Below are 15,417 nucleotides of genomic sequence, written 5' to 3' on the forward strand. Positions count from 1 at the left end.
GGGGGGGTGGGGGGGGTTAGGGACAAAAAAACCAGTTTGCTGAGCTCAGCCCCCCAAAGCAAGCCTGCTTCCCGAGAAACAACCAGCATTCCCGGGAACGGCACCGCGGGAGTGAGAACATCTCAGCTTTCAGAGAGGCAGGGTTGCTAAGGCAAGCAAACAAAAGGCTCCTTGTCTGCAGCTCACAGCTCCTCAACACATCCCCACCACTGCTGGAGATGGGCTGGTGCAGCCCATCCAAGGAGCTCCAGCTAAATCCAGGCTCCATGGCCGAGCCGTGCCCCTCTGAGCAGCTCTTCAGAGGAGTTTTCCAGCATCTTCCCAGCTGTTCCACAGCTGGCAGGGAGCAGGGAAATTCTGAGGAAAAGGATTTATGTGAAAACAATGCCAAAGAGGAAGGAGTCAAACCAGCAAGCAGAGTGTGGGGAATAAAATCATAATAAACAGAACAGATCAAGCACAACTCCACCATAAACTGCAAGTGGCCCACTACTCTTAGTTTTCAACCATGGAAAAAATAAACCATCAGCTGCAGGAGAGCCCCTCAGCTTCCCACTCCTCACACAATTTTTGTGAGGTTCTGAAATCCAGCTGTTTGAAAGCAGCACATCCCAGCAGATCTCGATGCTGTGAGTCAGATGCTCTCACAGATGGGATCTCTCCCCAAGTGCTGTTTTTCCAGAGCAAAAGCTCCAGTGCAGCGTCAGCACAAGGAGCCCTCAGAGCTTTCAGCCAGCGCTGCTCAGAGGAAGAAAAACTGCTGAAGTCACCCCACGTGCCAGGCTGGGTAATGACATCCCCAAAAACAGGCTCACCCCAGACTGGGGCAGCTTTTAAAGCTCCAAGTTTGAAGATGGGCACTTTTTGCTTTTTGATAGAAAAAGCCAGAGAAGATGGAAGCAATTCCTTTAAGTGTCACTTCAATTTCTCGTGTCACATCTTCCCTGCTCCAGCAGCACAGGCAGACACTGCAAATCCTGGATGTCTCTAACCCTGTTGTGTGCCCTGGTTCATCCTGCTGCCAAAGTCCTGTGCTTACACCACGAGTCCTGAGAAATTGTGCCAAAACTGAGGATTAATGGAATAGGTCAGTGAAGAATTCCAATAAACAGAGAATCCCAGGAAGGAGGGGGGAGTGTTGATCCAAATCTCCCTCTTCCTCACCCAGCCAATGTCTGCTCCTGTCAGCAGACACCAAGCACTACACAGACCACAGCTGCCACCAGCAGAGAAAGCTGCCCATGTAATTTTATTTTTTTTTTTAATATGTGAAAACTAAGTGTTCCTTGTTTTGTACAAAACTGGCTGGGAGAGGAGAGTCCAAACACCAAGTAAACAGTCCACAGGCAGCCCAAACCAGCTGCAGAACAAGGAGTCTCCCACCCAGCAGTGGCCCAGGGACCTTGCAGGGAGTGAATCTTGCTTGGCCAAAGGAACGTGTCTGCAAAGAGAAAATAATAAATAACCCTGTGCTGCAGCTCATCAAAAGGATGGCTCAGGATTTTAATTCGGTCACAAAGTAAAAGTTAAAACCAGAAAGATTAATATCAAGGTTTATAGCAACAAAAGGTTTACAGCAACATTTTCTCTTGCCCCTGGACAAACTCTTTGGCTGCAGAAGCTGAAGGAAACCACACAGTGTGGACACTCAAATGTACCCTGCATTTGAAAGCAGAAAGAACAAAGCTCTGGTGAATGTGGGAAATTGGGAAGCCTGACAGATTTCACCCTGGTTTATCCCCTGGCAAATTAGCTACTGTTTAAACTTGGAGCTTGGGTATTACATCATCTGTTTGCAGGGGAGGTTTTTTTTCTTTTTTTTTTTTGTTTTTTTTTTTTTTTTTTTTTTTTAAAGCTAAACCATTATTGTACTCACAGCTTGAGGAACGTTGTTCATTCCAAACAAACTCGACTAAATGAAGGGGTGGATCAAGCTTTTTGCAGGAACCCTGCGAGCAGGGAAGCACACACCTAAACTGCTTTGCAAGTTCAAACAGTAAAAGATCTTATCTGGAATTCAGCAGGAAATATGGAGCCCCTCAGGTTTGTCTATTCAGATCCAAAAATCTACTTTTTCAAGTCAGGATGTGCAAAACCAGCCCGATGAGGAGGCTGAAATCACTCAGCTGCTGCTCACTCAGCTCCAGATCATTGTGGCTGGGTCCCATTTGATTCTCCCTGTCATTTCTGTCCCCTGTGGAAACAACTCCAGGTTTCAGTCCTTGGGGACACCACACTGCCTTGAGGGATCAGCCCGAGAGGAAGGGAAATCCAAACTGAGCTACTGGACATATTTCTGGCATCTGTTGTCTTGTTCCAGCCTGGACACTCATTTTGAGATTTAATTTTCCCTTGAGAGGTGCTGATCTCCATCAGTGCAATTTTCTCCAGAGCTGGCAGAAGCTGAATTTTGCAGCACCTGCTCCTTGGCACAGCTCTCAGAGAGTTTTCTTTGGTGTTTTTGGAGGACCAGGCTCTCAACAAGTGCAGCTCCAGCAAACACAAAGAGCAGTGGGCTCTCATGTGAAAACTTGAATGCTTAGAGATTTCACACAATGTGTTTTTCTGACCCTTTGCTCTCTGAGGGTTGTCAGATTTTAAAGTGGAAAAAAAGCCAGAATTTTTGAAAGGGAAAAAGGAAGAACCATTGGTCCCATCCATGAAAAGTGCAGGTTTCACATAGAGCTGGTGTGGAGGAAGGCCCTCTGATATTGGACATTTTCCTACAAATCAAAACCACAGTGGGCTCTGACCACAACCCAGTGGCATCGAGGAACCAGATTTCACAAGAGCTCTGCTAAAACTTTGTAAAAAAAAAAAAAAGTCTTTTTTTTCTTTCCCTAAACCTGGCAAGGTTCTATGATCTCATCACATTACAACCTCTAAAACTGAAAAAGACAAAAAAAGCAAGCACACAAAACCAAAGCAAACCCACAAATAAAACCCACAGACCTTTCATCATCACATCTCTAGACTTTCAAAAACAGAGAGAATTTTATCCTTCAATTAAGAAATAAATATTTATTTTGTAATAATAGCCAGGATAAGCAATTCTGACTTAAAAAAAATTCCAGGCAAACAACCACACCAAAAAGTTTCAAAAACTTCACCTATGGAAATCCTGTCAAACAGAGCTTAACCTTTAAAAAAGCAAAAAACAGTAATGCACACAGAAAAACAGGCTTTGCTGTCAGAATGTAATTAAAAAACCCAAAACAACTCAATTTTGCTCTATATCAAGATTGCCAGGAGCCGATCTGGGAGAAAGTCAAGCAAACAAATTTTCTCTCCGAGATTCCAAAAGGTCATTTCAAACAATTACTAAAACACAGTACTGCAAACAACATATGCCAATTCTTTTTGTTTTTCTTCAATTTACAAGATATCTTTACTGCTCCAGTTACTACCTGGAAAGAATAATAATGCCAGGGATTGTACAGCCGATTAAATAATTGCATGAATTACCAAGGAAGCATTAAAACTGCATTTCAATAAGAATTCAGAACTGTTTGTTTCTTCTTCCTCTGCTTTTGCATAACAGTTCCCAAAACAGGTCTCATCTGCAGCTCAGCTTGGGCCAGGATGAAGACATTCCTTCCCACTGGACAGGAAGTAAGGCAGATTATTAATTTCACTTCTCAAAACAGAAAAGCAGAATTCATAGCAAGGAGACATGAGAATAAAAAGTCAGGCAATAAAAAGAAGCCCCAAAGTCTGACAAATTTGTACCCAGTACACATTTTTCCAGTCGTCTCGCTACCAAGAACCTTCCAAACGTGGCATTTTCTTCTCTCAGTGCCACTCCAGCCCCATTGACAGGAACTGCCTGTGTCAGCACAAAGCTCTGCTGCACCCAGCAGCAACGAGGAGCTGAAAAATGAGCATCTGATTCTGGTGACCTTCATAGTCATATACAACAGCCAACTATTCTTGCCCATTCAGCGTGTTCATTAAATTCCCCTCCTTGGTCCTGAGCACACCCTGGGGCTGCAGGGAGGAGAAAAGGGTGCAGGAAAGATAAAGGGAGCATACCCTGGGGCTGCAGGGAGGAGAAAAGGGTGCTGGGGCAGCTCCCTGACACAGCACAGTGGCTGTGGCACTGTCCCACTGCCCATTTCTCACCTGCTCAAGCTCAGCTATTCCTATGACTGCCAAGGAAAGGGGCTGGAAAGGTGCTGGATGGAAAAGGACCTGGGGGAGGTGGCCCACAGGCAGGTGGCCATGAGCCCAGGTGTGCCCAGGCAGGCAAAGAGGCTGGTGGCATGTGTCTTGTCCCAGCTCTGGGGTGGCAGCAGGACCAGGGCAGTGCTGTCCCCTGTGCTGGCACTGCTGGGGCACCTCCAGTGCTGGGGACAGCTCTGGGACAAGAAGGACATTGTGGGGCTGCAGCGTGTCCAGGGAAGGGAATGGAGCTGGGGAAGGGGCTGGAGCACCAGGAGAGGCTGAGGGAGCTGGGAAAGGGGCTCAGCCTGGAGAAAAGGAGGCTCTGGAGGAAACTTTTCCCTCTCTGGAATTCCCTGATGGGACAGGACAGCCAGGTGGGATGAGGCTCTGCTCCCAGGAACAGGGACAGGATGAGAAGAATGGCCTCAAGCTGTGCCAGGGGAGGTTCAGGTTGGATAACAAGAGGAATTTCTTCACTTAAAGGGCTGTCCAGCCCTGGCACAGCTGCCCAGTGCAGGGGTGGAGGCGCCATCCTTGGAGGGATTTAAATGCCCCCGTGGATGTGACACTTGGGGACATGGATCAGTGGTGGCCTTGGCAGTGCTGGGGGATGGTTGGACTCCATGATCTCCAAGTGCTTTTCCAATCTAAACTATTCTCTGATCCCCCTTCAAGGACACTCCAGCATGAAACTAGCCCTTGCCTTGTGCTCCCTTACCACTAAGGGGATTCCCCATCTCCTACCAAAAATCCCTCAAGCAGTTTGCTGTTGGATTTTCAAACTGAATCACTTCACTGAGGCATCATCTGAAAGACAGGGACTGCAGAGATGAGAGAGGGAGAGGGACCAAGGCCACCCCTTCTAGCAGCAGGCTGTGAAATCAGTTCACCCATGTCACAAATCTCAAATTCGAAGGTCAGTGTCAACAAGTACCAGGCACTACTTCCCTGCCTCACAGACACTCTGCCACACACTCAGATACTATGGAAACGTTAACCTGTATATCCTGAGCAGGAGGAGGAGGTGACAGAAAAGCTTGGATATAGCCTCTTCTCTCCTCAAAAGACTCCACATAAACACACAAACAGCCTGAACAGGGAGATCTCTTGATGCACATATAACAGCTTTTGGTAAACAGGCTAAGAATAGGTACAGGGACAGCAAAGTGTCCAAGCGAGACTCCCCTGCACAGGAACACCGAGCTCACAAGAAGCATTCCCAACACTGCTCCTGCTTTAATCAGTTTTGAGGAGAGGAAATTCGCTTTGGTTCTTTTTATAACACTTGCTCCACTGCATTTGTCAAACAGCTGCCGCTTTCTGTCCCGGGGAGAGCTGCTGGGAGCCAGGGCTCGCGTGTCGGCGCACGCAGCAGAGATCAGAGATGCACATGGAAACAGGCGCCAGATCTGTCTGCAGATTCCAGGTCACTCCTTCCAAGGCAAAGGAATTATACAGAGACGCAAGTCAGAGCAAAGCTTGGGTCATGCTGGTATAAACTACCCATGAAGATGCTCCTGGCATTGCCATCTGAGCAATGTCACCTGAAACACAAGCTCAGTGAAACAGTCAGTGCACGCCAAAACATCTTCCCCAACATCTCGTTTGACCAGGGAGAAATAATTCTGTAGCTTGGCCTTTCTAATCAAAATCATCATTGTCCCAACAACGTAAAAGTCATTTCCAGAGAAAGAGCAGGTCTGATCCCTGAGGGATGAGGGAGATCAGCTTGTGTACAAAAACCTTGAGATAGCTGCCAGCTCCAGCTCAATCGTTACTCCTAACTAACTACACCCTTGAGACACTGGCAAAAGGCTTGCTGCTATTCATCATTGCCACAAAGTAAAAACAGAGTCAGAAGACCCCGGAGGCAAATGCAAGAAACCAACTGCAGGATTTCTCTGAATCTTTTTTTTATTACATCTTGATTTTTGTTAAAAATTCTCAGATTAATATCAACAATGACACTTTGAAGATGTTACTAATTTACAGCTTTGCCCGTGAAGAATGGCAGCCTCAAACCTGTTTTAAAGGTAAGGAGTGTCAGAAGTTTGTGGACTACAACAGAGCCCAGCAGCAAAAAAAACCAAAATGCTTCTAGGTTCATCAAATCTGACCTGCTCTGCTGGAAGGGAACCACGTCAGAATCAGCTCCACCTTCTGCTTTTAACAACCACCCCACAAGATCAGTACAAGGACAGCTCTCTCCTTTCTCCAGGTCCTTGTTTTTGTTTCGGGATGCACCGTTGAGAACTTTGCAAGGAAAGGCTTAACAGCTAATTGTCAGATGCCACAGTAATTAGTGGCACCTTTCCAAAGCATCCATCTCTGGCTGCTTTTCCAATAGCTGCCTCCTCCTCAATCCCCACATTAAAATGATGGTACACAAGGTAGGCGGCAGATTCATTTAGAAGCACCAAGGTCTTCCCAGGAGAGATGCCTAAGGAAAGAAATATCTTAGCTAAACAATGCACGGGGTTTTTTTTTTCCTTCCTATTTGCTATGGAAGTACTATCTTTATTAATTATCTGACAACTATGCTAACCTATTCCCTGACATGTATTATTAGATGTACAATGCATTTCTGGGAGTCAATGGGCTCCTGTATCACATGATCAGCAAATTACCTCTAAATGAGGAAGATAAGATCATACTGTCCTGACTTCTGCCCACCTGCTGGTCACACATCACAGCTTTGATGTCACTGCTGCACTTATATCAAATGTTTCCAACCTATTTTACTTGCAGACCCTCACAAGTTTCCCTGCAAACAGAAAGGCTCTGGTAGGGAATTTAGGACTGCTCTGCTTAGACTTTCCAGACCCCTTAGAAAGAAGCTCACAGCATTGCTCTATATATTTAGGCTCTGCTCTCAACTCCGAGGCTCCCCACTTGTTTGGCAGCTTCTTCTCATCACAAGCTCCAACGCTTCCACGCCAACCTTTTCCAGGCATCATCTGCGTGTCAGCAGCACTCCCCAGCATATCCTCCACTCCACACCAACACAATCCAGAACTTCACTTCCCACTAAGTGCCTACACAGAGCAGACCTGCAGCATAATGACTTCCTCGTGCCCATAATAGAAGCACTAAGAGACGTGCACGAATCCCAGCCCCAAGTGCTCCCGCGTTACGCACGATGCGGAGGCACCGGATCACGAGTGGGAAAGACAAAGAAGCCTTTCCCACGTTCAGTGACGTGCTCAATTCCATCAAACCCGGGCCCAGAAGGTGGGATGCACATGGGATGGAGAAAAGGAAAGCTCTTCACGTTGGAAATGGAGATGTGTTGATGGGACAGTGTAATAGAGGATGTTGGATGGTTTTAATTATATTGTTTTTATAAACAGAGAAGCCAATTTTCACATTAAATGTCCAAACTTGAATTCATCACTTCTTTGTCTGGATTTACCAAGTACCTAACCTGTCAAGAAGTGTTCCCTGAGGAAGGCAATGCATGGGCAGAGCAATGCACTTCCTGCTCTGTGGCACTGTGGCCTTTAAACAAATAGAACTCACTTCCAGATGAATCCATCCATGCCAAATATTCCGGCACAGATCTGAAATTACTTTTTTACACTGAACAAGAAAACAGCTCATCCAGAGACAGATGTTGGAACCCACACTTCAGGCAATGCTGGTACCAAAACACAGCAGGAAGGAAAACAAATCTCAGGCTACCTGCACTGTCACTATCCCTAAGATTAAAGTCAGATGGGAAGATACCTGGAAGTATTTTGAACCATAAAAGAAAGCATTTTATGAGACAAGACAGTTAAAAAACCAAGCAGCTGAGCCCTGTGCAAAGCAAGGGAATAAAAATGTTACTTTTACACTGGGAAATGTTCATAACATTTTCTATTAGAAGAAACTTGAAAGTGTTTCTTAGAATCCATGGGTTAATCCCATGTTCTGAAACCACGGGCAGGCAGGCATTTGCATTAGAAAAGTGGTACATTTTCTTAATGCACCAAAATTCACAGGGAAAGGGGAGGGCAGAGGATAGCAGAGAAAACACAAACCCTGACTCCGGGCAACAAGATTCCAGTCACTTAAGAAGCTGAGTGTAAGAGCAGAAATTCTGAGACTCGTTAAGAATATGTGCTTTAAAATAGTCCTTATGTCCATTAGTGGCTACAGATTAGCTGCTGGTTTGGAGGTTTAGGGTTCTGTCCCACCCCAAAAAAAAACCATACAGAATTGATTTGATTGATTTATAAGTCTCAATGTTCTGTATTTCACTCAATTTTACCCTTGAGGAACAGATCACTTTGTAGTGTTATTGGTTATGTCAACATAACCCTGAGAAACCATTATCCATTTACCACCAATTAGCAGGGACAGATCATCAAATCCCAGAATGGTTTGGGTTGGGAGGGACCTTAAAGCTCATCCCATTCCAATCCCCTGCCACGAGCAGGGACACTTTCCACCATCCCAGGTTGATCCAAGCCCTGTCCAACCTGTCCTTGCACACTTCCAAGGATCCAGGGGCAGCCACAGCTTCTCTGGGCAACCTGTGCCAGGGCCTCACCACCCTCCCAGCAAAGAATTCTTTCCTAAAATCTAACCTAAACCTGCCCTCTTTCATCCCAGATGGATTAGTCAGACCTCTAAACTGCTCTTGCCAGTAACAGGCACCAATTAACAAACAGCAATGACTTCACAGAAACGGGATTTCAATTTGCACTTCAAAACTGGCCCTGCAAGTGCTGTAATGACATCAATTTACCTGGTGGGCCAGGCTTCCTACGCCCAGGCAGCCCGGGGATCGATGAGCTGCAAGCCACGGAGCTGTACATGCTTCTGTCTTTATCCTTCCTAAACAAACCCCAAAACCTCAAACTGCCTTTGCACCTCTTCTCAGGCAGCATCCAGCACCACGATTTGCATGTGCCGAGCAGCTCAGCTGCAAGAGCCAAACTCAACCACCACAAGCCCCAGTGAACAGCACTTGTTCTCCAAGAAGAAAATTCTGCTTTTGACGATTGCAGCCCCACAACGGCAGCTCACACCCGTGCTAGCTTTAGCCCAGCAAGCACAGCCCGTGTGTCAGCACGGGCTGTAGGAGGCAACTGGAGGCCCCAGCTGCATCCCCCAAATCCCATGGGAATGCTTTCCCCACTGCCAAGCAACACAGCAGCAAGAGATACTTTTTGTCTTTTCAGTATAGAGTGGCTTATCTAAACAAGCCTACGAGTTGCAATTGTCTTTTTCACATGAAAACAAACAAAAAACCCCAATATTTTGCTTGTTGGGGTTTTTGTTCATTAGGAGTAACACCAAATATTCCACCCTGAGTTAAAATCCCAGAGTTAGGAGCTGCTTCAAAATGTTCACAGTCTGCTCCTTCTCAAAAATAAAGGTATTTAGCACAGATTGTAGGAATAAATCTCTGGTGATGAGACAGGAGCCAATGACCATGAGGTCCCTTCCAGTTCACTGTTCCTGTGGGGTCTCCAAAGCAGAAAAATTGTCTCTGGACCAGGAATCAATTCACAAAGGGCTGCCATGATCTTGGCATCAAACAGGTAACATCTGCGGTTAGCTGCAATTCCCAGCCTGGTGAAAACATTACTGTGGGCAGCAGGAGGAATGCCCTGGGAAAACAGGCAAGGCAACTGGGAGAGGCGATAGGAGTCAAAGAGCAAGGAGAAAAAATCAGGCAACAGAGCATGGAAGGGAAAAACAAAAACAAACAAAAAAAACCACACAAAATATACACAGACAGAAGGAGAGAGACACTAAAAATTTAAGCTGAAGGTGTCATGGCATTTCAAGAATTAATAGCCATGGGAAACAAGCTCAGGAAGGGCTCTGGTTCCCCATAAGCAAACAAAACTTGGGAATGCATCAACAACATCCAGCTCATCAGCTAAACAGTCCCAGAGATCCAAATATTCAAGAGAAGATGATGATGATGATGATGATGACTATCTTTCCCAGTCCATCTGAACAGCACACAAACAACCCTCCAAATCACTGAGACCCAGCCTAAGTGAAGGCAATTCAACAATCATGTTTTACTTTTTCCCAGCATTTGCTGCTTTTGCTCTGACCTGACAACTGCCAAAATCCATCCTCACGTGTAAACAAACAAGAGAGCTAACAGTCCCCACTTGAAAAATCAGAGAATTCCAGAAAACTGCTCTGGACTTCTCTTCTGCAACACAACATCAAGAAGTTCAAGAACTGTCTGTACCACAGCTGAGCTGCCGGAAAAAATTTGCTCAATGAAGGCAGGCAATTATCCTGGCTCCAGAATCCCTGAACACCGAGGTGAACCCATGCAAACTTCCATTTCTGGAAGGAGAAATGGAAAAGCAGAGGCATCCCAAAGGCCTCAGTGGGTACAGATAACACTGCATGATAACAACTGGGCTCTCAGATGATATGTGAAGTTAAGGGATTTGTCAGGGGGAGATGAATCTCTCTCCCCATCATCACATAATCAGACTGTGGTTCATTTTGGATGCTATTTCTGCATAGAAACGAGTTTAAGATTACTCAGTACTTGATAAAACCCGCCAACCCACGTTCCAAGATGTTACTATCTCGGATATCATAGGTTTCTCCATGAGAACAGAAATATCTAAGATAATCACCTGCATGTGACACTCCTCTCAGGAAACAAAGTTACTTAATCTTCTTCACACACATGTGAGGCTTGCAGCACAAGAAACCCAGGCTCTTTAAAAGTTATCACATCATGGTGTCAACGCACACGGTCCATCAGACTCACGCAAAAGCAACAAGAGGTCAGAAACTGGTCAGTGCTTGGATTTTAAGACACACACTCACAGCAACAGAACAGTTTATCTAAAGTGCTTCTCAGCATCTCTGTGAATCCTTAATACCACTTGAACCATTTCCAGCCCCTTCAGGCTCCAAATTGTTTGGGTTTGGACCAGCATAATGGGGCATTAGGCTGTCAGCATTAAGTTATTATCACCACACAGGTAAAATTTTTGGTAAAGACCCCAGTGTTTCTTGAGCAGGAAGGGACCTCACGTGGGGAAAACAGCTGGGAAAAAAAGAATACCACGGACCTCAACTTTAGTAAATAACTCACAGGAGCGCAATACCAGCCACACGAAGAAGCCCAGAGGGAGGGTAGACTTGTCCTTGCTATCCTCACCAGCTCACAAGGCAGAACCCCAGTGAGCACAACACAGGCACTGCCTCAGTGTGGGAGAAATGGGAGTGCACTGGCCAGGGTGGATGTCATGGTCCCTGAAAGGCTGGGGATCCACAGGAGGGACGAGAAGGTCTCTGGATCTTTGCTGGATGCAGGAGGGAGGACAGGCAGGAAGAGGCTGGAGCCTGTCAGCAGCACCTGGGCACCACCTGCCACCACAGCCCTCCCGCCATGAGGGTCCCCAGGCTTGTGGGGACCCCTCCACAGTGTCCCTCACTCTGTGAGACCCCCACAATGCCCCTCACGCTGTGAGGGACTCTCACAGCCCACCAGCCCTGAGGGGCTCTCGCAGCCTTGTGGGGGTCCCCCCTTGCAGTGTGACATCCCCGCAATGCTTCTCACGCTGTGAGGTGAGGGACTCTCCTCACAGCTCCACCAGCCCTGAAGGAACCCCCAGCCCTGACAGAGTTGCACCGTGCCCCCATCCCTGAGGGACCCCCCTCACAGACCGCCATCCCTGAGGGACCCCCCTCACAAAGCCCCATCCCTGAGGGACACCCCCTCACAAACCCCCATCCCTGAGGGACCCCCCTCACAGACCGCCATCCCTGAGGGACCCCCCTCACAGACCCGCCAGCTCTCAGGAACCTCTCCCCACCGTGCCCCCAGCCCTGAAGGATTCTCGCTCACAGCCCCCCCAGCCCTGAAGAGCTCACAGCTCTCTCCAGCCCTAAGGGACCCCTGCTCACGGCTCCCCCAGCTTTGAGGGACCCCCCGCTCAGAGCTCCCCCGGCTCTCAGGGACCCCGCGCTCCCCTCCAGCCCCTCAGGGACGCCCCAGCCGAGCCCCCCCCCACGCCGCCGCTCCAGGGGGCTTCCCCCGGACTGTACCATTCCCGCCTTACCCGGCCCACGGGCTGCCGCGGGGGGGTGAGGTCCGGGGGGGGTGTGTGTGTTACCGATCTCCCACCTTCCTCCCCCTCTCCCCGTGCGTGGTACGGTCCTCTCCTACCTCTCGGCGCCCTCACTTCGCCCTCCCGGCGGAGCCGCGAGTGGCTGGGGGGGGAGCCATAGCCGCTGCCTCGTCTTCCCGCTCCGTCCGCCCTCCCCTGCTCCCCCCCCACAGGCCGGACACAGTTGGTTTATTCCGAGAAGCCGGCCGGTCTTCTCCCCTTAAACCGCTGGGTCTCGCACGTCTTCGGCCATTTCCGACCGAACCGGCGGAAGTTGCCGAAGTGGCGGCGGAACTTAACGAAGAGAGGCGGCGATAGGCGAAGCGGGGGCGGAGATAGGCGAAGCGGGGGCGGAGATACCCGAAGGGTTGAGGGCGGGGAGCAGCGAGACTCTCGCCTCCGGAACCTGCCGGGAACAGCCGAAGCTTCCCCCAGCTCGGCTCTCGGCACTGCGCACGCGCGCCGCTCCCGGCAGTGTTTTCCCGCCTAAAAGGCAGGCGCGCGCCCCCCGTCCCTCACACCCTCCGCTCCCCTCATGGAGGAGCCGCCATGTTGGCTGTGTCCGATTTTGCCTCGAAGGGGCAGCCGCAGCCCGGCCCTGTGGGCAAGCAGCCCTGTGTGGCCCCCTAAAACCCTGTCAAGAGGATCCCGCTGGAGCTCAGACAGTCCATGCAGTGCTGTATGTCCCCCAAGAACCACATGAGGATGCCTCTATGGAGCCCCATCATGCCTCAGCCCTATAGTGATGTGGACGCAATGGTTGCCACTGGCCGGCTGAGAGACACCCAGATGCCTCCTGGTAAAAGGGGTTAGGAAAACAACTGTATTGTGGGAAACTGATCAGCGGATACTAAAATACCACTATGGTTTGGAGTTTGTTACAAAATAACATCCAGATCCACACTGGAGGGTTGGCGTGAACAGCATTGGTGGTTAAATGTTGTGAAGTCAGAGGAGCCATGTAGAAATAAGTGAGTACCAAACATAGCATGCAACAGATGGTAACTGAAGCAAAAGAGGGAGGGGGGGAAAGCAATGAAGAAATAGAGGGAGGGAAAGGCAAGTAACAGTGCCACCATCTTCTTGCAACCAAACCACGTCGCACGGGTCCAGTCCTCTGTTTATGCATTCTAATTTTATGTATTAGGAGCTCCATGAAAGGCATTTGTATCTATGGCAATCAAAACCCACACCAAAACACACAACATGATAACTTTGGGGGAATTAGAGAGTTTTTCACAGGAAGAAATGGGGGTTTATCTCCAGGAGTAAAGAGGGTGGTGTGTTTCTGGCCAAAAAGCTCCAGGAATTTCAGCTTTAATAAAACATGAGCACTTCAAAGCAGAAAAAAAACACTTTTCCATCATTCTGCACTTTTTAACAGTCATTTACACATGTGTAAAGAATGCAAGGAGAAACTAACTTTTATTCTGAGATGAAAAACCAGTGAGGGGTGAGGCGGGGGCACAGGTCTGCCCTTTGATAAACAATAAAAAAATCCAATCTCGCCGCAGGGAACGTGCTGTATGGAAGGGCAGGAATAGGTACTGCAGGTTCAAAGGCTCAAAGGAGAAACAATACTTTTTATATTTTATCAGGACAAAAATTTAAAAAAGACTATGACTGTGGCACACTATAAAGGCTAAATTAACATTCAAATCACTGAACACACCCACGTTGTCCTACCACACACATCTGTTCCCACTGTGCCACGGCTCGGGGTTTTGTATTCCACCCTGATCTACTTGGAGCTCTGCAGGAAGAAATAGGAGGACAATCATTCCCTTCAGGTCCTCACCGAGGAGGAAACACCAGTGGAGAATGTGCACTTCAGGGACAACTCTGGAGAACAATTCTTCTCCCAGCTCCCAAAAGAAAAGGAGCTGTCAGGATCAGTAGTTGGTCTGGCAAGTCTCCCTTTCAGGAAGCACTATCGAGGCTATTACAGTTTATACTGACAGAGACACCTTCAGATTTAATACCCTTCTCTCTGTGTTTCCCCTTCTTCCTCTTACAGGAATTGGTTTTAAAGAGGAGTTTTTAGCTTCCCTTCTACCAAGTGAAAAATCCACTTCTCCTCTGCCTTCTGCTTATCCCAAAAGAAAAACTACTGTATTCAAATACCCTAATTTCCCACCTTTTCTGCCATCTGGGCTTTTATTTCTCATATGGATGTAAAATTTCCACATCAGAAATGGATCCTAAAGGGCAGGGTCTATAATCTATGATGAAGAATTATTTAAACAAGAAAATAAGTTGCCAATAAAGTTGCTCGACACTTTCCTGGCAAGGAAAAGCCTTTCACTCCTATCAGCTTCCAAACCTGTTTTCCCAAAGGAACAGACTCAATTCACACTGCCAATCCTGTTAGAGACTTGGAAACTCCATGGTGACCTTGAGTTGAAGCTGACAGGGTAGAGGACTAAAAACACTAATCTTACTGTAGGGAAGCGTGCAAATGTAAAGCACGGCCACCTAAAAAGCAGCCACAGTTTAGATCTTGGCCTTCTGTTCAACCTTTAGGAAGAAATTCTTCCCTGTGAAGGCGGCGAGGTCCTGGAATAGAATTCCCAGAGAAGCTGTGACTGCCCCAACCCTCCAAGGCCAGGTTGGAGATGGGGCTTGGAGCAACCTGGGATGGTGGAAGCTGTCCTTGCCCATGGCACTGGAGGAGCTTTAAGGTCCCTTCCAACCCAAACCAGTGCGGGATTCTGCTGACAGAACGACTTCTTTAGACACCTCTGTATCATTTCAGGCTGGGAACCTCCCTTATATTTATTGCCTTTCAAGTTACTCTACACTTGGCAGCTGCAGCTGAATGCCATCACACCTTTGTGTCCTCTCCATGTAAGTGGTCCCCACTTCCCCTCTTTTCCTTACCCCCACCACATTCCCTCTTCCTCAGCCACTTCCTCCTAAGCATGGCTTGCATCCCGGTGTCTCCAATCTGCTCTAAATTACATTGAGTCATTGCAGGCAGGTATTAAGGAGTTTCAGAGCCAGCTAATGCACATTTCCATGGCACTCTTCCATGGCCTGAAATAAACCTCAGAAAAACATGGAACATGGCAGGGAGAACCCTGAGCTTCCATCTTTTCCCTGCTGCAATCCTTTTGCTACATCTTTTTTAATCTCTTTCTCCTCCTTTCCACAGCAGACGGTA

General features: G+C 47.9%; 1 protein-coding gene across 3 annotated transcripts in view; it reads right to left on the reverse strand.

Moving 5' to 3' along the window:
- The window catches only part of EXTL3 (exostosin like glycosyltransferase 3), a 112,552-nt gene extending 100,009 nt beyond the window's left edge, over positions 1 to 12,543 (reverse strand). For all 3 annotated transcript variants that reach the window (XM_041480995.1, XM_041480993.1, XM_041480994.1), the window contains exon 1: positions 12,314 to 12,543. The gene's annotated coding sequence lies outside the window, so the exon portion shown is untranslated. The remainder of the gene's footprint in view (positions 1 to 12,313) is intronic.
- Between the last annotated feature and the right edge of the window lie 2,874 nt (positions 12,544 to 15,417).

The sequence above is a fragment of the Pyrgilauda ruficollis genome, unplaced genomic scaffold (genome assembly GCF_017590135.1).
Source record: "Pyrgilauda ruficollis isolate IOZ18807 unplaced genomic scaffold, ASM1759013v1 scaffold54, whole genome shotgun sequence".
NCBI classification, from domain to species: Eukaryota; Metazoa; Chordata; class Aves; order Passeriformes; family Passeridae; genus Pyrgilauda; species Pyrgilauda ruficollis.